The 24,214-nt window shown below is 48.0% G+C and overlaps 1 protein-coding gene across 1 annotated transcript in view; it reads right to left on the reverse strand.

Moving 5' to 3' along the window:
- Window positions 1-24,214, reverse strand: part of BAG6 (BAG cochaperone 6) — a 142,678-nt gene that overhangs the window by 23,171 nt on the left and 95,293 nt on the right. The gene's annotated exons all lie outside the window — the stretch shown is intronic.

Raw genomic sequence — 24,214 nt, forward strand, 5'->3', positions numbered from 1 at the left:
TCCCCTTAGAGGTAAAATAGTGGTAAAAATAGATAATACTAATGCTCTATTTTGTGGTAGTGTGGTCGAGCAGTAGGCTTATCCAAGGAGTAGTGTTAAGCATTTGTTGTACATACACATAGACAATAAATGAGGTACACACACTCAGAGACAAATCCAGCCAATAGGTTTTTATATAGAAAAATATCTTTTCTTAGTTTATTTTAAGAACCACAGGTTCAAGTTCTACATGTAATAGCTCATTCGAAAGGTATTGCAGGTAAGTACTTTAGGAACTTCAAATCATCAAAATTGCATGTATACTTTTCAAGTTATTGACAAATAGCTGTTTTAAAAGTGGACACTTAGTGCAATTTTCACAGTTCCTAGGGGAGGTAAGTATTTGTTAGTTTTACCAGGTAAGTAAGACACTTACAGGGTTTAGTTCTTGGTCCAAGGTAGCCCACCGTTGGGGGTTCAGAGCAACCCCAAAGTCACCACACCAGCAGCTCAGGGCCGGTCAGGTGCAGAGTTCAAAGTGGAGCCCAAAACACATAGGCTAGAATGGAGAGAAGGGGGTGCCCCGGTTCCGGTCTGCTTGCAGGTAAGTACCCGCGTCTTTGGAGGGCAGACCAGGGGGGTTTTGTAGGGCACCGGGGGGGACACAAGTCCACACAGAAATTTCACCCTCAGCAGCGCGGGGGCGGCCGGGTGCAGCGTAGAAACAAGCGTCGGGTTTGTAATGTTAGTCTATGAGAGATCTCGGGATCTCTTCAGCGCTGCAGGCAGGCAAGGGGGGGATTCCTCGGGGAAACCTCCACTTGGGCAAGGGAGAGGGACTCCTGGGGGTCACTTCTCCAGTGAAAGTCCGGTCCTTCAGGTCCTGGGGGCTGCGGGTGCAGGGTCTCTCCCAGGCGTCGGGACTTTAGGTTCAAAGAGTCGCGGTCAGGGGAAGCCTCGGGATTCCCTCTGCAGGCGGCGCTGTGGGGGTTCAGGGGGGACAGGTTTTGGTACTCACAGTATCAGAGTAGTCCTGGGGTCCCTCCTGAGGTGTTGGATCGCCACCAGCCGAGTCGGGGTCGCCGGGTGCAGTGTTGCAAGTCTCACGCTTCTTGCGGGGAGCTTGCAGGGTTCTTTAAAGCTGCTGGAAACCAAGTTGCAGCTTTTCTTGGAGCAGGTCCGCTGTCCTCGGGAGTTTCTTGTCTTTTCGAAGCAGGGGCAGTCCTCAGAGGATGTCGAGGTCGCTGGTCCCTTCGGAAGGCGTCGCTGGAGCAGGATCTTTGGAAGGCAGGAGACAGGCCGGTGAGTTTCTGGAGCCAAGGCAGTTGTCGTCTTCTGGTCTTCCGCTGCAGGGGTTTTCAGCTGGGCAGTCCTTCTTCTTGTTGCAGGAATCTAATTTTCTAGGGTTCAGGGTAGCCCTTAAATACTAAATTTAAGGGCGTGTTTAGGTCTGGGGGGTTAGTAGCCAATGGCTACTAGCCCTGAGGGTGGGTACACCCTCTTTGTGCCTCCTCCCAAGGGGAGGGGGTCACAATCCTAACCCTATTGGGGGAATCCTCCATCTGCAAGATGGAGGATTTCTAAAAGTTAGAGTCACCTCAGCTCAGGACACCTTAGGGGCTGTCCTGACTGGCCAGTGACTCCTCCTTGTTATTCTCATTATTTTCTCCGGCCTTGCCGCCAAAAGTGGGGCCTGGCCGGAGGGGGCGGGCAACTCCACTAGCTGGAGTGTCCTGCTGGGTTGGCACAAAGGGGGTGAGCCTTTGAGGCTCACCGCCAGGTGTGACAATTCCTGCCTGGGAGAGGTGTTAGCATCTCCACCCAGTGCAGGCTTTGTTACTGGCCTCAGAGTGACAAAGGCACTCTCCCCATGGGGCCAGCAACATGTCTCGGTTTGTGGCAGGCTGCTAAAACTAGTCAGCCTACACAGATAGTCGGTTAAGTTTCAGGGGGCACCTCTAAGGTGCCCTCTGGGGTGTATTTTACAATAAAATGTACACTGGCATCAGTGTGCATTTATTGTGCTGAGAAGTTTGATACCAAACTTCCCAGTTTTCAGTGTAGCCATTATGGTGCTGTGGAGTTCGTGTTTGACAGACTCCCAGACCATATACTCTTATGGCTACCCTGCACTTACAATGCCTAAGGTTTTGTTTAGACACTGTAGGGGTACCATGCTCATGCACTGGTACCCTCACCTATGGTATAGTGCACCCTGCCTTAGGGCTGTAAGGCCTGCTAGAGGGGTGTCTTATCTATACTGCATAGGCAGTGAGAGGCTGGCATGGCACCCTGAGGGGAGTGCCATGTCGACTTACTCGTTTTGTCCTCACTAGCACACACAAGCTGGTAGGCAGTGTGTCTGTGCTGAGTGAGAGGTCTCCAGGGTGGCATAAGACATGCTGCAGCCCTTAGAGACCTTCCTGGGCATCAGGGCCCTTGGTACTAGAAGTACCAGTTACAAGGGACTTATCTGGGTGCCAGGGTCTGCCAATTGTGGATACAAAAGTACAGGTTAGGGAAAGAACACTGGTGCTGGGGCCTGGTTAGCAGGCCTCAGCACACTTTCAATTGTAAACATAGCATCAGCAAAGGCAAAAAGTCAGGGGGCAACCATGCCAAGGAGGCATTTCCTTACACAACCCCCCCCCAAACGAAAGAGGATGAGACTAACCTTTCCCAAGAGAGTCTTCATTTTCTAAGTGGAAGAACCTGGAAAGGCCATCTGCATTGGCATGGGCAGTCCCAGGTCTGTGTTCCACTATAAAGTCCATTCCCTGTAGGGAGATGGACCACCTCAACAGTTTAGGATTTTCACCTTTCATTTGCATCAGCCATTTGAGAGGTCTGTGGTCAGTTTGAACTAGGAAGTGAGTCCCAAAGAGGTATGGTCTCAGCTTCTTCAGGGACCAAACCACAGCAAAGGCCTCCCTCTCAATGGCACTCCAACGCTGCTCCCTGGGGAGTAACCTCCTGCTAATGAAAGCAACAGGCTGGTCAAGGCCATCATCATTTGTTTGGGACAAAACTGCCCCTATCCCATGTTCAGAGGCATCAGTCTGCACAATGAACTGCTTAGAATAATCTGGAGCTTTGAGAACTGGTGCTGAGCACATTGCCTGTTTCAGGGTGTCAAAGGCCTGTTGGCAGTCCACAGTCCAGTTCACTTTCTTGGGCATTTTCTTGGAGGTGAGCTCAGTGAGGGCTGTCACAATGGATCCATATCCCTTCACAAACCTCCTGTAGTACCCAGTCAAGCCAAGGAATGCCCTGACTTGAGTCTGGGTTTTTGGAGCTACCCAGTCCAGAATAGTCTGGATCTTGGGTTGGAGTGGCTGAACTTGGCCTCCACCTACAAGGTGTCCCAAGTAAACCACAGTTCCCTGCCCTATCTGGCATTTGGATGCCTTGATAGAGAGGCCTGCAGATTGCAGAGCCTTCAAAACCTTCCTCAGGTGGACCAGGTGATCCTGCCAGGTGGAGCTAAAGACAGCAATATCATCAAGATAAGCTGTGCTAAAGGACTCCAAGCCAGCAAGGACTTGATTCACCAACCTTTGGAAGGTGGCAGGGGCATTCTTTAAACCAAAGGGCATAACAGTAAACTGATAATGCCCATCAGGTGTGGAGAATGCTGTCTTTTCTTTTGCTCCAGGTGCCATTTTTATTTGCCAGTACCCTGCTGTCAAGTCAAAGGTACTTAGAAATTTGGCAGCACCTAATTTATCAATGAGCTCATCAGCTCTTGGAATTGGATGAGCATCTGTCTTGGTGACAGAATTGAGCCCTCTGTAGTCCACACAAAACCTCATCTCTTTCTTTCCATCTGTGGTGTGAGGTTTGGGGACTAAGACCACTGGGCTAGCCCAGGGGCTGTCAGAGCGCTCAATGACTCCCAATTCCAGCATCTTGTGGACTTCCACCTTGATGCTTTCCTTAACATGGTCAGACTGTCTAAAGATTTTGTTCTTGACAGGCATGCTGTCTCCTGTGTCCACATCATGGGTACACAGGTGTGTCTGACCAGGGGTTAAGGAGAAGAGTTCAGGAAACTGTTGTAGGACTCTCCTACAATCAGCTTGCTGTTGGCCAGAGAGGGTGTCTGAGTAGATCACTCCATCTACTGTACCATCTTTTGGGTCTGATGACAGAAGATCAGGGAGAGGTTCACTCTCTGCCTCCTGATCCTCATCTGTTACCATCAACAGATTGACATCAGCCCTGTCGTGGAAGAGCTTAAGGCGGTTTACATGGATCACCCTTTTGGGGCTCCTGCTTGTGCCCAGGTCCACCAAGTAGGTGACCTGACTCTTCCTCTCTAGTACTGGGTAAGGGCCACTCCATTTGTCCTGGAGTGCCCTGGGAGCCACAGGCTCCAGAACCCAGACTTTCTGCCCTGGTTGGAACTCAACCAGTGCAGCCTTTTGGTCATACCAAAACTTCTGGAGCTGTTGGCTGGCCTCAAGGTTTTTGGTTGCCTTTTCCATGTACTCTGCCATTCTAGAGCGAAGGCCAAGTACATAGTCCACTATGTCCTGTTTAGGCTCATGGAGAGGTCTCTCCCAGCCTTCTTTAACAAGGGCAAGTGGTCCCCTTACAGGATGACCAAACAGAAGTTCAAAGGGTGAGAACCCTACTCCCTTCTGTGGTACCTCCCTGTAAGCGAAAAGCAGACATGGCAGGAGGACATCCCATCTCCTTTTGAGTTTTTCTGGGAGCCCCATGATCATGCCTTTTAATGTCTTGTTGAATCTCTCAACTAAGCCATTAGTTTGTGGATGGTAAGGTGTAGTGAATTTATAAGTCACTCCACACTCATTCCACATGTGTTTTAGGTATGCTGACATGAAGTTGGTACCTCTGTCAGACACCACCTCCTTAGGGAAACCCACTCTGGTAAAGATACCAATGAGGGCCTTGGCTACTGCAGGGGCAGTAGTTGACCTAAGGGGAATAGCTTCAGGATACCTGGTAGCATGATCCACTACTACCAGGATATACATATTTCCTGAGGCTGTGGGAGGTTCCAGTGGACCAACTATGTCCACACCCACTCTTTCAAAGGGAACCCCCACCACTGGAAGTGGAATGAGGGGGGCCTTTGGATGCCCACCTGTCTTACCACTGGCTTGACAGGTGGGGCAGGAGAGGCAAAACTCCTTAACCATGCTGGACATATTGGGCCAGTAGAAGTGGTTGACTAACCTCTCCCACGTCTTGGTTTGTCCCAAATGTCCAGCAAGGGGAATGTCATGGGCCAATGTTAGGATGAACTCTCTGAACAGCTGAGGCACTACCACTCTCCTAGTGGCACCAGGTTTGGGGTCTCTGGCCTCAGTGTACAGGAGCCCATCTTCCCAATAGACCCTATGTGTTCCATTTTTCTTGCCTTTGGACTCTTCAGCAGCTTGCTGCCTAAGGCCTTCAAGAGAGGGACAGGTTTCTTGTCCCTTACACAGCTCATCCCTTGAGGGTCCCCCTGGGCCTAAGAGCTCAACCTGATAAGGTTCAAGCTCCAAAGGCTCAGTTCCCTCAGAGGGCAGAACTTCTTCCTGAGAAGAGAGGTTCCCTTTCTTTTGCTGTGTTGCAGTTGGTTTCCCAACTGACTTTCCTGTTCTCTTGGTAGGCTGGGCCATCGTTCCAGACTCCAGCTCTACTTTTTCACCCTGTGCCTTGCATTGTGCTCTTGTTTTCACACACACCAGTTCAGGGATACCCAGCATTGCTGCATGGGTTTTTAGCTCTACCTCAGCCCATGCTGAGGACTCCAGGTCATTTCCAAGCAGACAGTCCACTGGGATATTTGAGGAGACCACCACCTGTTTCAGGCCATTGACCCCTCCCCATTCTAAAGTAACCATTGCCATGGGATGTACTTTTCTCTGATTGTCAGCGTTGGTGACTGTGTAAGTTTTTCCAGTCAGGTATTGGCCAGGGGAAACCAGTTTCTCTGTCACCATGGTGACACTGGCACCTGTATCCCTCAGGCCCTCTATTCTAGTCCCATTAATTAAGAGTTGCTGTCTGTATTTTTGCATGTTAGGCGGCCAGACAGCTAGTGTGGCTAAATCCACCCCACCCTCAGAAACTAGAGTAGCTTCAGTGTGGACCCTGATTTGCTCTGGGCACACTGTTGATCCCACTTGGAGACTAGCCATACCAGTGTTACCTGGATGGGAGTTTGGAGTGGAACCTTTCTTGGGACAGGCCTTGTCTCCAGTTTGGTGTCCATGCTGTTTACAGCTATGACACCAGGCCTTTTTGGGATCAAAGTTTTTACCCTTGTACCCATTGTTTTGTGAAGAGGCTCTGGGCCCACCCTCCTGTGCAGGTTTTTGGGGGCCTGTAGAAGACTCTTTACTATTTTTAGTTTTGGTTGTCTCATCACCCTTCTGCTGGGGAGTCTTTGTGACCCCTTTCTTTTGGTCACCCCCTGTTGAAGTCTTGGACACCCTTGTCTTGACCCAATGGTCCGCCTTCTTTCCCAATTCTTGGGGAGAAATTGGTCCTAGGTCTACCAGATGCTGATGCAGTTTATCATTGAAACAATTACTTAACAGGTGTTCTTTCACAAATAAATTGTACAGCCCATCATAATTACTTACACCACTGCCTTGAATCCAACCATCTAGTGTTTTCACTGAGTAGTCAACAAAGTCAACCCAGGTCTGGCTCGAGGATTTTTGAGCCCCCCTGAACCTAATCCTGTACTCCTCAGTGGAGAATCCAAAGCCCTCAATCAGGGTACCCTTCATGAGGTCATAAGATTCTGCATCTTGTCCAGAGAGTGTGAGGAGTCTATCCCTACACTTTCCTGTGAACATTTCCCAAAGGAGAGCACCCCAGTGAGATCTGTTCACTTTTCTGGTTACACAAGCCCTCTCAAAAGCTGTGAACCATTTGGTGATGTCATCACCATCTTCATATTTAGTTACAATCCCTTTGGGGATTTTCAACATGTCAGGAGAATCTCTGACCCTATTTATGTTGCTGCCACCATTGATGGGTCCTAGGCCCATCTCTTGTCTTTCCCTCTCTATGGCTAGGATCTGTCTTTCCAAAGCCAACCTTTTGGCCATCCTGGCTAACTGGATGTCCTCTTCACTGGAGTTATCCTCAGTGATTTCAGAGTTGTTGGTCCCTCCTGTGAGGGAACCAGCATCCCTGACTATTATTTGTGGAGTCAGGGCTTGAGAAGCCCTGCTCTCCCTAAGTAGGACTGGAGGGGGGGAATTTCCCTCCAAGTCACTATCTTCATCCTCTGAGTTGCCATCCTCAGAGGGGTCGGCCTTTTCAAACTCTGCCAAAAGCTCCTGGAGCTGTACTTTGGTAGGTTTGGGGCCCATTGCTATTTTCTTTAGTTTACAGAGTGACCTTAGCTCTCTCATCTGTAGATGGAGGTAAGGTGTGGTGTCGAGTTCCACCACATTCACATCTGTGCTAGACATTATGCTTCTAAAAGTTGGAATACTTTTTAAGAAACTAAAACTGGTTCTAGAATCTAATTCAAACTTTTACAAACTTTTAAACTCTAAAAGAAATGCTAAACAGGATCTAACACAAGGCCCTAGCAGGTCTTTTAAGAATTTAGAAAACTTTTCAAATTGCAAAAATCAATTTCTAATGACAATTTTGGAATTTGTCGTGTGATCAGGTATTGGCTGAGTAGTCCAGCAAATGCAAAGTCTTGTACCCCACCGCTGATCCACCAATGTAGGAAGTTGGCTCTGTATGTGCTATTTCAAAGTAAGGAATAGCATGCACAGAGTCCAAGGGTTCCCCTTAGAGGTAAAATAGTGGTAAAAATAGATAATACTAATGCTCTATTTTGTGGTAGTGTGGTCGAGCAGTAGGCTTATCCAAGGAGTAGTGTTAAGCATTTGTTGTACATACACATAGACAATAAATGAGGTACACACACTCAGAGACAAATCCAGCCAATAGGTTTTTATATAGAAAAATATCTTTTCTTAGTTTATTTTAAGAACCACAGGTTCAAGTTCTACATGTAATAGCTCATTCGAAAGGTATTGCAGGTAAGTACTTTAGGAACTTCAAATCATCAAAATTGCATGTATACTTTTCAAGTTATTGACAAATAGCTGTTTTAAAAGTGGACACTTAGTGCAATTTTCACAGTTCCTAGGGGAGGTAAGTATTTGTTAGTTTTACCAGGTAAGTAAGACACTTACAGGGTTTAGTTCTTGGTCCAAGGTAGCCCACCGTTGGGGGTTCAGAGCAACCCCAAAGTCACCACACCAGCAGCTCAGGGCCGGTCAGGTGCAGAGTTCAAAGTGGAGCCCAAAACACATAGGCTAGAATGGAGAGAAGGGGGTGCCCCGGTTCCGGTCTGCTTGCAGGTAAGTACCCGCGTCTTTGGAGGGCAGACCAGGGGGGTTTTGTAGGGCACCGGGGGGGACACAAGTCCACACAGAAATTTCACCCTCAGCAGCGCGGGGGCGGCCGGGTGCAGCGTAGAAACAAGCGTCGGGTTTGTAATGTTAGTCTATGAGAGATCTCGGGATCTCTTCAGCGCTGCAGGCAGGCAAGGGGGGGATTCCTCGGGGAAACCTCCACTTGGGCAAGGGAGAGGGACTCCTGGGGGTCACTTCTCCAGTGAAAGTCCGGTCCTTCAGGTCCTGGGGGCTGCGGGTGCAGGGTCTCTCCCAGGCGTCGGGACTTTAGGTTCAAAGAGTCGCGGTCAGGGGAAGCCTCGGGATTCCCTCTGCAGGCGGCGCTGTGGGGGCTCAGGGGGGACAGGTTTTGGTACTCACAGTATCAGAGTAGTCCTGGGGTCCCTCCTGAGGTGTTGGATCGCCACCAGCCGAGTCGGGGTCGCCGGGTGCAGTGTTGCAAGTCTCACGCTTCTTGCGGGGAGCTTGCAGGGTTCTTTAAAGCTGCTGGAAACCAAGTTGCAGCTTTTCTTGGAGCAGGTCCGCTGTCCTCGGGAGTTTCTTGTCTTTTCGAAGCAGGGGCAGTCCTCAGAGGATGTCGAGGTCGCTGGTCCCTTCGGAAGGCGTCGCTGGAGCAGGATCTTTGGAAGGCAGGAGACAGGCCGGTGAGTTTCTGGAGCCAAGGCAGTTGTCGTCTTCTGGTCTTCCGCTGCAGGGGTTTTCAGCTGGGCAGTCCTTCTTCTTGTTGCAGGAATCTAATTTTCTAGGGTTCAGGGTAGCCCTTAAATACTAAATTTAAGGGCGTGTTTAGGTCTGGGGGGTTAGTAGCCAATGGCTACTAGCCCTGAGGGTGGGTACACCCTCTTTGTGCCTCCTCCCAAGGGGAGGGGGTCACAATCCTAACCCTATTGGGGGAATCCTCCATCTGCAAGATGGAGGATTTCTAAAAGTTAGAGTCACCTCAGCTCAGGACACCTTAGGGGCTGTCCTGACTGGCCAGTGACTCCTCCTTGTTATTCTCATTATTTTCTCCGGCCTTGCCGCCAAAAGTGGGGCCTGGCCGGAGGGGGCGGGCAACTCCACTAGCTGGAGTGTCCTGCTGGGTTGGCACAAAGGGGGTGAGCCTTTGAGGCTCACCGCCAGGTGTGACAATTCCTGCCTGGGAGAGGTGTTAGCATCTCCACCCAGTGCAGGCTTTGTTACTGGCCTCAGAGTGACAAAGGCACTCTCCCCATGGGGCCAGCAACATGTCTCGGTTTGTGGCAGGCTGCTAAAACTAGTCAGCCTACACAGATAGTCGGTTAAGTTTCAGGGGGCACCTCTAAGGTGCCCTCTGGGGTGTATTTTACAATAAAATGTACACTGGCATCAGTGTGCATTTATTGTGCTGAGAAGTTTGATACCAAACTTCCCAGTTTTCAGTGTAGCCATTATGGTGCTGTGGAGTTCGTGTTTGACAGACTCCCAGACCATATACTCTTATGGCTACCCTGCACTTACAATGCCTAAGGTTTTGTTTAGACACTGTAGGGGTACCATGCTCATGCACTGGTACCCTCACCTATGGTATAGTGCACCCTGCCTTAGGGCTGTAAGGCCTGCTAGAGGGGTGTCTTATCTATACTGCATAGGCAGTGAGAGGCTGGCATGGCACCCTGAGGGGAGTGCCATGTCGACTTACTCGTTTTGTCCTCACTAGCACACACAAGCTGGTAGGCAGTGTGTCTGTGCTGAGTGAGAGGTCTCCAGGGTGGCATAAGACATGCTGCAGCCCTTAGAGACCTTCCTGGGCATCAGGGCCCTTGGTACTAGAAGTACCAGTTACAAGGGACTTATCTGGGTGCCAGGGTCTGCCAATTGTGGATACAAAAGTACAGGTTAGGGAAAGAACACTGGTGCTGGGGCCTGGTTAGCAGGCCTCAGCACACTTTCAATTGTAAACATAGCATCAGCAAAGGCAAAAAGTCAGGGGGCAACCATGCCAAGGAGGCATTTCCTTACAGATGGCTTACTTCCAGGACAACAGCCATCTACAAAAACTTTGGATACCAACACCCAGCTAACCACGGTGACTAATCCAAGTACCAAACATTAATGATCTGGCCACCAAGAAACTTTGCTTCTCGTGAAAAAGCACCCTTGAGGGAAAGTGTTAAGTTTTGTGCGAGCCAATCATCTAGTGAAAGTGTAGTTTTCAAAAGTTCATTACAAAGTATCACTTAGTGGCAACCTACAGGCATTGCTGGATAAGGAACAGCTCCCTCTTCTTCACGTATCCATAGCCACTCTACACCAGCTTTAAACAGGACATACCGTCATGTTCAAATGAAGGGTTCTTCACTCCCACCAGTAGCCACTTTGGCTCCTACCTGTGCCATCCCCCACTTCCACAGAATGGAACATCCAGTCTCCAAGTTTCTCATCAAATCCCACTTCTTCCATCCCAAGACAAAATGTAAAATTAAAATTAAATAGTTTCTCTGTCAGGGCACACAAACGTTAGGTTAGAAAATCTTCCGTTTACACTAGACCCCCACTAATACTGGCCTTGCTTCCTTTTCTACATTTTGTTCACTTTCATTTTGAAAGCAACTTGTTGAAGAATTAAGGATTGGGGGCTATGAAGCATACTGTATATTTAACTTTTTGTAGCAGCCAAAATAATCATATTCCTTTAATATTCTCTCACATTGATATGAACAATGATGTCATAGAAGATGTCAGGAGATGTCATAAGTAATGTAATATGTGGGGTAATTGCCTGCGCATGGCAAGGGAGCGAGTAATAGTTACATTAAGCAAGAGTTAGTTACTTGAGATAACCGCTGAATATCTATGGTTTAGAGTTTAAAACCTTACATTGTAACTGAACATTTCATCTAACTATAACATTACTTTAACTCTTGTTTTTTTGAGTGAATTTCTATGGTTAACGAAATGTAACATTTTATGACCACACGTAAAGATTACCCCCACCGCGATTAAATTTTAACCAGATGTAGATTTCAATAATATACACAATACAATGTTTATTACTGATTAGTTATTAATTTTAATTTGTAGGGATCTGATTGCAATAAACCCCCTCTACTTTTTGCCTGATTTTGGATGCAACTTCGATTAAGGTGAACCTGGGTCCTGCTAACCAGGTCCCTACTGCCAGTGTTCCTTCCCTAAAACAAGGACACCTGATCCCCAAGTGACCAGGACCTTCCGCCCAGACAAGCCCTAGTAAATGGTACCCCCCTGGTACCTAGGGAATGGGCCTTTCAAGAGGGCCCCTCAGAGCTGCAGCACAACTTGCCCCCCTCTGAGAGACCCAGCACCAGCCTTATACAGACTGCCATGACAGGCTGCTTGACAAGGTGCTCCCAAAATTGAACACGACATGGCATGTTCCCTAAACACTGCATGCAATACACGTAAGTCAACTCACTAGCAGGCCTTACAGCCCTAAGGCAGGGTGCATTATAGTACATGTGAGGGCATATATAAATGAGCAGATATGCCCCTGCTTTGTCGATTCTCAGACATAGTAAGTGTACAATGAAGCCATTTTAAATGCATGTGCTGGACACTGATCATTACAAGTTCCCCAGCTCCATGATGGTTTCTATGAACCCCGGGATGTTTGGTGTAAGGAAATGCCTCCTTGCCATGGTTACCCCCTGACTTTTTGCCTTTTCCTGATACCAAGTTATGATTGAAAGTGTGCTGGGACCCTGCTAACCAGGCCCCAGCACCAGTGTTTTTTCCCTAAGCTGTACCTTTGCTTCCACAATTGGCACAGACCTGGCACTCAGATATGTCCTTTGTAAATGGTACCCCTGGTACCAAGGGCCCTGATGCCAGGGAAGGTCTCTAAGGGCTGCAGCATGTCGTATGCCACCCTGGGGACCCCTCACTCAGCACATGCACATTGCCTCACAGCTTGTGTGTGCTGGTGGGGAGAAAATGGGGGTGGGCTGCTGGGGGGGAGAAAATGACTAAGTCCACATGGCACTCCCCTCAGTGCGCCATGACAACCTCACACTGCTGGTGGCATAGGTATGGCACCCGTCTAGCAGGCCTCACAGCCCTAACGCAGGGTGCACTATACCACAAGTGAGGGCATTTGTGTGTGCATGAGCACTATGCCCCTACAGTGTCTAAGCCAAACCTTAGACATTGTAAGTGCAGGGTAGCCATAAGAGTATATGGTCAGGGAGTCTGTCAAACAGAAACTCCACAGTTCCATAATGGCTTCACTGAAATCTGGGAAGTTTGGTATCAAACTTCTCAGCACAATAAATGCACACGGATGCCAGTGTGGAATTAATTGCAAAAATGCACCGAGAGGGCATCTTAGAGATGCCCCCTGAATACCAATTCGACTCCCAGTGTTAGGCTGACCAGTTTCTGCCAGCCTGCCACAACCAGACGACTTGCTGGCCACATTGGGAGAGTGCCTTTGTCACTCTGTGGCCAGGAACAAAGCCTGTACTGGGTGGAGGTGCTTCTCACCTCCCCCTGCAGGAACTGAAACACCTGGCGGTGAGCCTCAAAGGCTCACCCCTTTTGTTACAACGCCCCAGGGCATCCCAGCTAGTGGAGATGCCCGCCCCTCCGGCCACTGCCCCCGCTTTTGGCCGCAAGGCTGGAGGAGATGAGAAAAACAAGGAGTCACCCCACCAGTCAGGACATCCCCTAAGGTATCCTGAGCAGAGGTGACCCCTGCCTTTAGAAATCCTCCATCTTAGTTTTGGAGGATTCCCCCAATAGGATTAGGGATGTGCCCCCTTCCCCTCAGGGAGGAGGCACAAAGAGGGTGTAGCCACCCTCCAGGACAGTAGCCATTGGCTACTGCCCTCCTGACCTAAACACACCCATAAATTCAATATTTAGGGGCAACCCAGAACCCAGGAAATCAGATTCCTGCAACCTGAACTAAGGACTACTAACCTACAAGCCTGCAGAGATGATGGAAGATGTCAACTGCTTAGGCCCCAGCACAACCGGCCTGTCTCCTGACTCGAAAACCTGCAACCAGCGACCCATCCAACAAGGACCAGCGACCTCTGAAGCCTCAGAGGACTGCCCTGAACACCAGGGCCAAGAAACTCCCGTGAGCAGCGGCTCTGCTCAACAACCAGCAACACTCTTGCAACTTTTCTACAACATTCAAAGACCTCACTCTTCCCGTCGGAAGCGTGAGACTTCACACTCTGCATCCGACGCCCCCGGCTTGAGATCCAGAGAATAAACACCACAGGGAGGACTCCCAGGCAACTGCGACCTGGTGTGTAGCCAGAGACAACCTGCCTGGACCACCACAGCGACACCTGCAGAGCGAATCCAGAGGTTCCCCCTGACCGCGACTGCCTGTAACAAGGGACCAGACGTCTGGACCAAGCACAGCACCCCCAGCCCCTAGGACCAGAAGGAACCGAACTTCAATGCAGGAGTGACCCCCAGGTGACCCTCTGCCTAGCCCAGGTGGTGGCTGGCCAAAGAAGCCCCCCTGTGCCCTGCCTGCACCGCTAGATTGACCCCCGGGTCCCTCCATTGAAACTACTACAAAACCAGACACCTGCTTTGCACACTGCACCCGGCCGCTATTGTGCCGCTGAGGGTGCGTTTTGTGTGCCTAATTGTGTTCCCCCCCCCCAGTGCTCTACAAAACCCCCCTGGTTTGCCCCCGCCCGGATGACACGGGTACTCACCTGCTGGCAGACCGGAACCGGAGCACCCCTGTTCTCCATAGGCACCTATGTGTTTTGGGCACCTCTTTGACCTCTGCACCTGACCGGCCCTGAGCTGCTGGTGTGGTAACTTTTGGGTTGCCTTGAACCCCCAACGGTGGGCTGCCTATGCCCAGGAACTGAGACTTGTAAGTGTCTTAATTACCTCAAAATCTAACCAATATTTACCTCCATTACTTTTAAAATAGCTTATTGCCATTTTAACAAAAAACGGTATATGATATTGCTCTAAATCAAAGTTCCTAACTTACCTGTGTGGAGTACCTTGCATTTTATGTATTTACTTCAAATCTTGAACTTGTGGTTCTAAAAATAAATTAAGAAAATATATTTTTCTATTTTAAAACCTATTGGCCTGGAGTAAGTCTTTGAGTGTGTGTTCCTCATTTATTGCCTGTGTGTGTACAGCAAATGCTTACCACTACCCTCTGATATGCCTACTGCTCAACCACACTACCACAAAATAGAGCATTAGAATTATCTAATTTTGCCACTATCTCACTTCTAAGGGGAATCCTTGGACTCTGTGCACACTATCTCTTACTTTGAGATAGAATATACAGAGACAACGTCCTACATTTGGTATCAAACATCTCAGAATAATCAACTCTCAATGACCCCAGTGATGGATTTATTTTAAAAAAAAAAATGCACACAGAGGTCACCTTAGAAGTTTTCTTGAAACCCTACCAGCTACTAGTGTGTTGAGTGACTGGTCCTGGCCAGTTCAACTACCTGGCATGTTTCTGGACCCCCATGGTGAGAGCCAGTGCTCTCAAGGCCCAGAGACAAAACCCCGCACTGGGCAGAGGTGTTACCTCCTCTTCCAAGCAGGATGGACATTCCAGGGCGGGGAGCTTCAAAGGCCTTGCCACCTTTGTAATGCCACTCAGGTCTCTACAGATGGCGGAGATGATACCAGCTTGATGTCCAGACCCCACTTTAAGCTGCAGCACAGGCAGAAAAAATAGTTAAATTAGGAGGAATGACCCCACTACTCACCTATAAGCAACACTGCAGTGGATACCCAGACTCCATTGGATGCCCAATGCTGTGTTGGCACACAGCACCAGGCTACTCCGTGCCGCTGAGGGTATAAGTTTGGTGCTGCCTTGTGAACATCTAACCACAAAAAGGCCTTGTATTTTGTGATACAATGGTTCACATAAAATGCACCCACACAGCCAGTCCCTAGGTGGCACTGCATTATAGCCTGGTAAATGCTTGTGAAAAATATGCTAAGTTCTCCTTGGATCGCAGTTTCAATGACCCAGGAGGCTTACATTTTTTTGGGAGTGTTGCTAAAGGGGGGGGGGGGGCTGCGGAACTTCCTGCAGCACCCAACAATATTAAAAAAAAAAAAAAATGGTGATGCCCCTGTCCCTTTCTAGGGACATCACAAAAAACTAAATATATGTCAATAGCTTCAAACCCCCTCCCCCGGCATTATTGGGCACTCCGTTTGAAGGAGCAGTGAATAATAAATGAGCAACTGTAGCCAATCAAGTATTTTGCACTCTTTTCTTCTTTATGATTCTTCTGGGTGTCCCAGTCCCACCCAGGGCAACCACTTTTTTGGCAGATGTGGGAAGGCCCATGATTCCAACACCACTACAAACTCCCCTGCTTGCACCAATCATAGCAGGAGCCAGCACTGCTCCAATCTCACAGTAGTTTTCTTTTGCTCCAATGGGTGGAAGCAAAGTATTTTTCCTGCTGTGTGCCTGTACGGGGAAGTCATTCTCAAAGTAATTCAGTGTCAGTGCCATATGAACGCAATCCAGGATGAATTCAATTGGTGTAATGGACTCCCAGTCAGTGTATAAATGACATGTAGTGTTTTTTCCTGGTAGATACTAGAATATAATGCTTCGACATCCATGGTTACCGTATTCGATACTGGGTTCAAATCCTTGGCGCATTACCTGTGAAAGAACGTTTCTGGGATATGTTTTTCACTTTGGAAAGGCTCTGCACAAAAGCTAGAAGAGTTCTCAATTGGATCATTAACAACCCCCTTCCTCAAATTTACATTTGCTTATAGCAGGACTGAAACAGGATAGCAGAGTTGTCGCGTAGGTTCTCATTATCCTAATGAGACTACTGCATTTGGGCAGTAGAATCACTCGTACTGCGGGGACTGAGTCTGATCCAACACCATGTGACGCCCGTCAGCCTAATCCAGGTTGTTCCGGCTATTTAGCAATGCCTCATCTCCACCCAAGAGCAAGGATAATGGAGGCAACTGGGCGCATGACATACATGACTCCTCAGGGGAATCGTGGTCACTCAGATCTCATCCGTTTCTCTCAGTTGCATTAGTCTCATGTATGCAAGGACAATCAGAGGCAGAGTAAAGTTCAATAAGGTTTTATTGACGTAACTGCACCTTAGATAATAAAGAATGTATTGCAATAACTAGGAAGATGAAGCACAATAAGATTAAAATGGTGACGAGGAGAGTAAAACACAAGAATAATGCTACCATACTGTCACTAAGGTTTGTAGAGATAGTTCCGCCCTAAGCTATGTTAGACCACAGCAAGCTCTAATTCTGCCTTTCTGGTTCCCCCTGGGAAGACATCATCCCTCATACCTGAGCAAGAGGCCTGTAGTCTACCATAAGCAGCTGTAGCGAGGCGATCAGCAATCAGCATATGGTCGTGGTTATCTGCCTGGAATCTCCTTCTAATGTACATGGGTCAAAGTAGTTTTTTTTAATAATAAAACAGCTGATGTTCAAAGAAAGGATCCCAACGTGAGAGCGTGTATGTTTCTGTGAACATTGGAGACAAAGCATACCACTTTTGCCAGCAACCTATCTTACTGCACCCTTGAGAAAAGCACAGGGTGAGAGAAATGTCTTGTTTAAGAACGCAGTGCTGACCTAGACGAAGAACAGCTAGATAGAGAAAATAAAACAAGACTGCAAATGTAGCTAATGTTAAAATAATTAAACAAAGCTGAATAAAATATATCTAGGTTAAAGTGCACAGCGGCAGGCCTAGTTTGCTAAAATAACATGCATAAAACTATAGCTAGAATGGCTATACAACACCCTCCCCTTGCCGGTTCAAAGGTGGTCCCAAGCCTGATCTAATATATAAAAGCCACTAAAATGCATCCTAAAGCATATATACAGGAATGTCAATGTTATGCCATTAAGTATGTTTGACCACGGACTGTTTCTCACCACTGCGCATATTAGTTGTTCAATGTTCACCAGTAGCACATTTCTGAATTCAGGTTAGCTGCCTATTGGCTTTAACGTGGAGTTAGACATTGCAGTTGACACTTTGCAAATGAGTTGTGTTTTTCCACACGGTAAACCAAGCTGTGTTTTTTTTCCCCTGTATTTTGTTCTCACCAAACCCTAGCATGATAAGGGAGCGCATATTTAGTTTTTTTTCCCCTCTAGTCAGTCGTGGGAAAAGAACGGGCCTTGGAGACCTGGCCAACCTTCAATGCTTGAAGTCAGAGTCATTTTTTAAGTCACCAATTGAATCCGTGATAATTAAAGATAAGAAATCTTCCACTTCGTCCAGTGGTAAAGTGGAAAGTTCCTTGCCAAGGAAAACCAAGGAGCGTTCGTGTTTCCAAGCCTGAGCTCCAGCTGAGGCAGCAGTATTCCGTGGTGTGCCCAACAGTGAGTTTAGAGATGCATGATCCACAAAGGGCAACTCAAACAGCTTCCCGTAGCAAACGCACCCTCAGCGACCAATGAAACCAAGCGCTGCGTAGAAAGACAAACTTTCAGTGCACATTAAAAAGGGCACCAGAGGCACCGAAAGATGGGCTGCACACAATGTAAAATCAGTGTGAATGACAGAGACCAGTCACACTCCAATCGCTCCAGGAGTGGTGCTCCAAAGTACTGCATCATGCGTTCACGACAGCTGCGCTGGTGAAGGCGCCTTCAGTCCTCCTTTTTGTGACAAGACAGCCATTATGCAGAAAAAGCAGCAACAACAAAATGCCACGTATTATAGCCAAAGTTAACAGAAATCCCCCGAAAATACTGGAAAAATATTGTGTATGGCTGAAGGTATTAAAACCATAATGGAGAAGGTGTGAATGAAACCAGAACCAACAGCCTTAAAATAATATCCGTATTATTACATCATTCAAAGAAAGTTTAAACACATATGGTATTTGTAAGGAAATGCCTCCTTGGCATGGTCCCCCCCTAACTTTTTGCCTTTGCTGATGCCAAGTTATGATTTGAAAGTGTGCTGAGGTCTGCTAACCAGGCCCCAGCACCAATGTTCTTTCACTAACCTGTACCATTGTTTCCATAATTGGCACACCCTGGCACCCAGGTAAGTCCCTTGTAACTGGTACCTCTGGTACCAAGGGCACTGATGCCAGGGAAGGTCTCTAAGGGCTGCAGCATGTCTTATGCCACCCTGGGGACCCCTCACTCAGCACAGACACACTGCTTGCCAGCTTGTGTGCGCTAGAGGGGATAAAAAGACTAAGTCGACATGGCACTCCCCTCAGGGTGCCATGCCAACCTCACACTGCCTACAGGTATAGGTAAGTCACCCCTCTAGCAGGCCTTACAGCCCTAAGGCAGGGTGCACTATACCATAGGTGAGGGCATAAGTGCATGAGCACTATGCCCTTACAGTGTCTAAGCAAAACCTTAGACATAGTAAGTGCAGGGTAGCCATAAGAGTATATGGTCTGGGAGTCTTTCATGCACGAACTCCACAGCACCATAATGGCTACACTGAAAACTGTGAAGTTTGGTATCAAACTTCTCAGCACAATAAATGCACACTGATGCCAGTGTACATTTTATTGTAACATACACCCCAGAGGGCACCTTACAGGTGCCCCCTGAAACCTTAACCGACCTACCCGTGTAGGCTGACTGGTTTTAGCAGCCTGCCACACACCAGACATGTTGCTGGCCACATGGGGAGAGTGCTTTTGTCACTCTGTGGCTAGTAACAGCCTGTACTGGGTGGAGGTGCTTCACACCTCCCCCTGCAGGAACTGTAACACCTGGCGGTGCGCCTCAAAGGCTCACCCTCTTTGTTACAGCACCCCAGGGCACTCCAACTAGTGGAGTTGGCCGCCCCCTCCGGCCAAGGCCCCACTTTTGGCGGCAAGGTCGGAGGAGATAATGAGAAAAACAAGGAGGAGTCACTGGCCAGTCAGGACAGCCCCTAAGGTGTCCTGAGCTGAGGTGACTAACTTATAGAAATCCTCCATCTTGCAGATGGAGGATTCCCCCAATAGGATTAGGGATGTACCCCCCCCCCCCCCTCAGGGAGGAGGAACAAAGAGGGTGTAGCCACCCTCAGGGCTAGTAGCCATTGGCTACTAACCCCCCAGACCTAAACACACCCCTAAATTCAGTATTTAGGGGCTCCCCAGAATCAAGGAACTCCGATTCCTGCAACCTAAGAAGAAGAGGACTGCTGAACTGAAAAACCTGCAGAGAAGACGGAGACACCAACTGCTTTGGCCCCAGCTCTACCGGCCTGTCCCCCACTTCTAAAGACACTGCTCCAGCGACGCGTTCCCAGGGTCCAGCAACCTCTTAAGCCTCAGAGGACTACCCTGCATCTAGAAGGACCAAGAACTCCAGAGGACAGCGGCTCTGTTCCCTAAAGACTGCAACTTTGCAACAAAGAAGCAACTTTGAAACAACACACGTTTCCCGCCGGAAGCGTGAGACTTTGCACTCTGCACCAGACGCCCCCGGCTCGACTTGGAGAACAAACACCACAGGGAGGACTCCCCGGCGACTATGAGACCGTGAGTAGCCAGAGTTGACCCCCCCTGAGCCCCCACAGCGACGCCTGCATCGCTGAAGAGACCCCTTGGTCTCCCATTGATTTCTATTGCACACTGCACCCGACCGCCCCCATGATGCTGAGGGTGTACTTTTTGTGTGGATTTGTGTCCCCCCCCCCCCCCGGTGCCCTACAAAACCCCCCTGGTCTGCCCTCTGAAGACGCGGGTACTTGCCTGCTGGCAGACTGGAACCAGGGCACCCCCTTCTCCATTGAAGCCTGTGTGTTTTGGGCACCACTTTGACCTCTGCACCTGACCGGCCCTGAGCTGCTGGTGTGGTAACTTTGGTGCTGCTCTGAACCCCCCCAACGGTGGGCAACCTTGGACCCAAACTTGAACCCCGTAGGTGGTTTACTTACCAGCAAAAACTAACAAACACTTACCTCCCCGAGGAACTGTTGAAAATTGCACTGTCTAGTTTTAAAATAGCTATATGTCATTTATGTGAAAACTGTATATGCTATTTTGCTAATTCAAAGTTCCTAAAGTTCCTACATGAAATACTCCAAATGAAAGGTATTACTTGTAAATCTTGAACCTGTGGTTCTTAAAATAAAATAAGAAAATATTTTTCTATACAAAAACCTATTGGCCTGGAATTGTCTCTGTATGTGCGTTCCTCATTTATTGCCTGTGTATGTAGAACAAATGCTTAACACTACTCCTCTGATAAGCCTACTGCTCGACCACACTACCACAAAATAGAGCATTAGAATTACCTCTTTTTGCCACTATCTAGCCTCTAAGGGAAACTCCCTTGGACTTTGTGCATGCTATTTCTTACTTTGAAATAGTGCATACAGAGCCGACTTCCTACAGTATTTGAATGACCTCCCTGGGGCGGTGTATATCAAATGTGACTTTATCCCAAACAATCCCATCAGGAATTGGTATAGCGGAACTGTTGGTCATTAAGGAAGGAAATGGTCATGTATCAGTAGAAAGAAAACAATAACAAAGCCAATCCAAAGGAGGAAAGCTAATATAGTCAAGGAAAGCCACAGACAGTTCCACAGGAGAACAAAGAAATTAGTTTTGAGCCAAATTATCAGCTTAAGTGTTTGACAGTTCAGATACAGAAGAGGTAGAGGAGTCCAAAAAGGTGTAATTGATGTCAGTAAAGTATCCAGAATCAGTTCGTGCAAAAACTGGTGCTTATCTTGAAGAGGAGAACTGACAGAAGTCTCCTGTGGTGGTTCGCAATAGACTATGCCATCCGTTTGTGTGGAATTTGAGAATGATCAGTCAACATCTGTGTTGCCTTTTGTGAAGGATGCTAGTGGAACTAATGAAAGAACATTTTCCTCCCTCCCCAACCTCGGCGAGCTGTCAGCATTGCAGCTCAAAACTTGTAGAGGGGCATCTTCAACAGTAGCGAGAGGGATTCGGGTACTACTGGTTGTTCCTCTTGGTCTGCTTTGCAGGATCAGCCACATGGTGTAACTTGACATTGTCGATAGAGACAAAGCAGTTTTCTTTAGAACCAGGCAGCGGTGGTAGAACAACAGTTCTGGTACCGTGTATCCCCAGGACTGGAACCAGTGCACGATAAGGACCAAACTCCTTTTTCACAGCAACTTTTTCACGTACTAGATACCCAACCTTTGGAATCCAGCTGGTAGATGTGATTGGTACATCCTTAATTCCTAAGGAGGCAGCACTGGCAGAAGCGATGTCATGGAACTGTTGTAATTCCTGCAAGACAGTGACACGTTCATTTATGTCAAAGGGTATTCCTGCCACCTCCATGCCAGGATCATCAAGATCTGGAACACGCATTCGAGTTCCAAACAGGAACTCATATGAAGTATGACCCGTCCTGATCCCGCCATCCCCCACCTCCCCACCGCCAGGGACCTCCTAGGCAGATAATTAAGTGCTCTCTGGACTCCATACAGGTGATTAAGCCAACTTCAACCCGTACCTAGTACTCTGACCGTTATGGATTCCTTTATATCTTGGTTTTGTCGCTCCACAACACATTTCCCTCAGGATGAAATGGAGACGAGTAATGGAGTTGGACCCCTAACAAAGCCATGGTGGCCCTGAATGTGCTTGGTCGAAGTGGAAAGTCACAACTGCATATATAGACTTGCAAATCTTTAATAACAGTCCGAGAGTCAGGCGAGCATTGTGGCCACACCCATAAAAATTTGGAGCAGGAGTCAACAGCGATTAGAATGTATTTGTATGCACCGTCAGGTGTCAAAGAACCGCAATGGTCCAAGTACACACATTGTAATGGCTTGTTAGAAATTAAAAGGGGTGTCTGCGGTGGGCGTATAACGGTGGACCCCTTAATTTGTTGGCAGATATCCCAACAAAGGACATACTGCTTGGTCTGTTTGTATAAACCTGGCCACCAATAACAAGCCTGCAACAATGATATTGTAGCCGCCACACCTGCATGGACAGAAGCAACTCCCTCATGCGCTGCTTTGATCAACTCTGCTCTTTGATTTTTGTTGGGAATCTACTGATTGCCCAGACCTGGTATTATAGCTATGGCGGAAAACAAGTCTGCCATCCGGTAGGAATATTTCGCAGGAAATGCTTTTGGCAAGGGCGTGCCTTCAGCTGTGGCTGTCACGGCAGCCCATATGTCATTGTCCGGTTTCGTCCTAAAACGACTTACTGCAGCAACAGAAACCGAAGCTACTCCTGATTTGGCTGCTTCATCAGCCAGTGTGCATTCCAACGTGCTGGTGTCCAAGAGTATGTACAACATGGACATTTTGTAGTGTTTCCTTCAGATCCGCTACTTTCCCCACAGAAGTCTGTTTTATGGTGTTACCTTTGGAATCTCTCAACCTATTCTGACACCAATAATGCAGATATTCCTTAAAGGAATAGCCACAATAGTACGAGTGTTAGCTGGTCAGGATCCGTATGTTTCAGTGCCATCACCAGAGCCTTTAGCTCTGCTAGTTGTGCAGTGCAATCCCCTAGGGTTTGCGTAAAGTTATGTTGTGGACAGAATTCACTACCCTCCATACAGCCGCTTACGACTGCGCAAGCAGCGGAGTACTGATGCTTTGTACCTATAGCAGGTTGTGTTGAGCCATTGGTGTACATGACTCTGATATTGATCAACAGGCAATGTATTTGTCGGAACGGGGTATTCTAGATCATATTGCAAAAATTTAGTTTGCAACTTTGGGTCAAAATTATAATCAACATCAGTGGCTGCCCGAGACGTTGCCCACTGGATCCAACATGGATGTAATGCTGTAGTGTTTGGAAAGCTGGCTTTGATAACAGCCTCGAGGGCTGGGATTGGAGATACGACAATAATGCGTTTTCCCTGGGCTAGTGGTCTTTCTTTAATGGCAGCCATCTGAACAGCAGTGAGAATTTTCAGTGAGAGCAAAGCGTTCTGCTGAGTACAAATGTGATTTGCATGCAATCAGGACTGTCTCACCCTCTTTGAAAGTGAAACCAATGTCACCAGCAATTACTCTGATCACCAGATGTTTATTGTCCCTATTATCGCTATTTCTGCGATTATATCTATTCCGCGGGGGTCTCCGAATGCGGAGATTCTCCAATTTCTTTTTTAGGTATTTGTTTTTTATCCCAGCGTTTTTTTAAACGCTCAGTTGCTTCCTTGGTAGACTATTGGATTTACCCTGGAACTGTGGTTTCGAGGGTCTGGCCCACAGACTATCTTGACCCCCCCCCCCCAGACTAGGTCTCTGCAATAATCTTTGGCAGCTCACGTTCTTGAGCCTGTACAGGAACGTCCCAGAGCCACATACGTACTTGCTAGTGCTACTGCTTCCTCTTTAAGGTTACCTAATATGATTGAAAATACAGTTTCAGAATTACCCATAAGTTGCAACCCCAAGTCCAGGGCTGGGACCGCCCCGTATTCATCTTGAATTTGTTTTAACACCTCCGGAAGATTGGCAAGAGTCGGTGTACCGTGTGCGGTAGTATAGAGCGTGGCAAATACAGTGCCCCAAACATTCCAGTTATCTACTGTGAAACCATCCCAAATGGCAAGCACATAGTTAATATTCTATGCTTTCCCTGAGGTCCGTATGGGGAAATACTGCTTCCAGTGCATTTATTTTTTGAGCTAACCAAAACAGAATCTCTTCCCGTTTGGTGGGTACCTTACCCATGATCAAATGTAAAGTCGCAGGATTAACGCCTGGTGTTGCTGCATGTAGTTGCACCGGGGCAGCATTTGCTGGGTTTGTATTTAATGTTTGCATTACAAATTGTAATAACAGTCTGTATATTGCCGTAAGCTCAGTATATAAGCGGCAAACCTCAGCTACCGTCAAG

The sequence above is a fragment of the Pleurodeles waltl genome, chromosome 6 (genome assembly GCF_031143425.1).
Source record: "Pleurodeles waltl isolate 20211129_DDA chromosome 6, aPleWal1.hap1.20221129, whole genome shotgun sequence".
NCBI classification, from domain to species: Eukaryota; Metazoa; Chordata; class Amphibia; order Caudata; family Salamandridae; genus Pleurodeles; species Pleurodeles waltl.